General features: G+C 36.2%; 1 pseudogene; it reads left to right on the forward strand.

Moving 5' to 3' along the window:
* LOC125853200 (meiosis-specific protein ASY3-like) overlaps positions 1-3,176 on the forward strand; it is a 17,337-nt pseudogene extending 14,161 nt beyond the window's left edge.

Raw genomic sequence — 3,176 nt, forward strand, 5'->3', positions numbered from 1 at the left:
CCTAAATGGTTTCTTAAAGAATGTTGGCCTATTGAGGTTATGTTGTAAAGGAAATGTCCCTATCTAAGGTAATCTTGAGGAACTCTTAAGTGTGCTTGAAGAGATTGTATGGGCGGTCACTTCTTGTCTTACTCAAGTGTGTCTTAAGGTTATATTAGGTAGAGGTCCTATGGTAATGAAATGACATGTGCTCCTTTAAAGTTAAGCATGGGTTGTATATGAATATATGTTGAGTATGTATATGGTTGGATATGGTTTTATATGTGAACATTGACTTGTATTATGTCTCTTATACTTGTGAAGTGAAGGTTTTATCAAAATGATTTGAAAGCATGCATTTCTTGTAAGTGTCCGTTTTGCATATTTTCTTGCATGGTCATCATACTTAGTACTTAATTGTGCTAATTCCATATTTCTCTATTTTCTACAAGTGTAGGTTCCGGAAAGTGAGCGGGTTCTATAGTAAGCTTGGAACTTGAAGTTCTTCCAAGAACTTGTGGTATGTCCTCATATGTCGAGGACAAGACTTTTCTATTCTAGTTTTATGATAAGGTTCTTGTAATAGACTTAATAGACTTCTTTTGATTGTAAAGGGCCGTGTCCCTAGTATGTTTTCACGTTTATGTCTAAGATGGCTAAGAGACTTAGTATTCCGCTTGTGTACTTTTGAATGATGTTTTTAAAAGTGACATTTGAGTCTTATGGGATTTTATTTAAAGAGTTTTTAATTCCGCACTATTTTACATATCTAATGTGATGAATGCTAAGGGCTTGTATGAGACCTCCGATAGGTCGAATACGCATGTTACGACTTGGGGATGCTCTCGGGTCGTGACAATTGGGTTTAGGATTCACTCTCTCGAGCTGAACCCAATACCTACAATCCATTTATCAATAGCCTTGGTTCTAAAACCTCTCTCTCGAGCAAGCTATGAACACAAAATTAGAACTGCATTTGCAACTACAATTCTGAAATTAAACCTCAGCTAATGATTAAACCCACTTCACTATAGTATTTAAACTAGTAATTAACAATACCCATAAACTAATTCAACCCATAAATTGTGTGACCCGTGGTTCTTTCACATAATATGCGTATCTTTGCATAAGTGTATGAGGCTTATATGACTTGGTGTATCATTTCAGGAGAATAATATTCCAAATGGGAGGAAAAAAAATCTAAATTAGACTAACGTTATGGGTCAAGGATGCCCTTAAACAAGTTAGAGTTAAAGAATGTCTCTTCTATCACCCCGCCCGTTCAAAAATTTCTAGTTATCCAGTACCTTTAGGGTAAGACAAAGAGTGTCTTATATGTTAAGAAGGATGTTTTAAAAGGTTATATATTCGCCCAAGGATCGTAAGTTAAGTTTTGAAGTCAAACAAGCTGGGAAATGAAAAGTCGGCAAAAGTTAGAGTAAGTTCTTTGATAAATTTTCTGAATTTTGAGTTAAATATCTCGGAGTTTTTCTCCCAATCTATAAAGCTTTAGAAGAACCCCAATATACTAAATCTAAGGTCTATCAGTCTACTTTTACAACACACTAAACCATTTGTTCATACGACTTCAAAATTGAGAGATATTTAGATTTTAGAGAGACTGCACAAGTAGGCACGTGAGGGTGGGCCCCTAGCTCCTATGTCGGTTTAGCTTTATAAGATCTGATTTCTCCTTCGTTTTTATCTCTTTTTTTCAACCAAAATAAGAAGAAAAACAGTCCTAAATCCTCTCTATAGGTTCCCTTATCATCCAAGAAAATATCTACAAAATTTCAACGCGATTTCACTCTTAGAATATTCATAGAGATTATGTTACCTCTTTCCTCCTCGTCGGTTGTGATTTGAAGGATTCTTTGTGGTGAAGTAATCTTGTTTTTAGGTGTTGTTGTGTGATGTTTGCGTAATTTAGACACAACTTCCTATTCAAGTGTCTACGATCATACAATAGTAAAGTAACCCAACCAAGGGTTGGGGTCGAGTCCTAAGGGAGTGGTTTTGAGAATTAATAGAAAAATAAAATTAAGTTCTAATTAGTCATAGCTATAAACATTATCAAATATAAACATACTAAATCTAAAGGAGTGACGCAAGCGTCAATTATCAATGGGGGGTTTTGTAGTCAAGTAACAACTAAAAAAAGTAAAAATAGAGATGCGAATTAAGGAGACGGGATTCTTGGGATGTGATAGGAATACGGGATAAACTAGACTATCGGGTACATGATTTTGATGGTAAATTTTTGAACATTTGTGACTAGGCTAGACTATAGTGGAGATAAGTTCTCTCTCGAGCAACTTACCTTGAATCAACTCGATTTCTGTTGAACACCGAGTTGCCGCATTAAGCACAATCTCCGTCGTAGCCCATTCACTCCCTCGAGCTAAATATGTGGGAGAAGAACTAGTATTCACTCTCTCGAGTTGAACCCATGTCGACCTAATACCACCGGCTATCAATTTAGTAGTCTTAGTTTTACGACCTCTCTCTCGAGCAATCCAATAACACTAAGATGAAATAATATTTGAACTACAATCCCATTAAGTTCATACACAACAACTAAATGAAATCACATTTAAACAACAAATAAACCATCAACAAGCAAGACCCAATAGATAATTTAACCCATATTCACAAAATCACACCCCAAGAATTGGAGTTTTATCTAGACATGTAAAAGAGATAAACATTTATACCAATATTAGTTTCCATCAACTGGGTATGAAAAATTAAGTCATAAAACACGCCAAGAGTGAAGAATCTTTGAGACCTAAGTCCAATTTCTTGGAGATGAAACCCTTTGAATCTTCAAGGTCTAAGAATAATGTCTCTCTACTTGAAACTTAGAAAAATAAAATGTTGTATCTGAAATTGTCTATTGAAATAAAATTTAAACAAGTATTTATAGGTGTCAAAAAGTGTTCTGCGAAGGGTCACTCGGCGTAGTTAGTCGGGATCGCCAATGCACTCCGCGATCCGCACTTTGGTCTACTTCATCGCCTTTCAGTCTTGCCTTCAGCATATTCACGTTCTAGATCATTGGGCGATATAGTATTGCATCACGGAACTGTTCGGCGATACACAGACTGCTCGTTTTCATCGCTGACTTGATCTTTTCCTTCAGGGCTCAGTGCACTGGAACTTTCTGTGACGTTCAGGCCATTCGACGACTCGCCTAA

This window comes from Solanum stenotomum, chromosome 1 (assembly GCF_019186545.1).
Source record: "Solanum stenotomum isolate F172 chromosome 1, ASM1918654v1, whole genome shotgun sequence".
Taxonomy (NCBI): domain Eukaryota; kingdom Viridiplantae; phylum Streptophyta; class Magnoliopsida; order Solanales; family Solanaceae; genus Solanum; species Solanum stenotomum.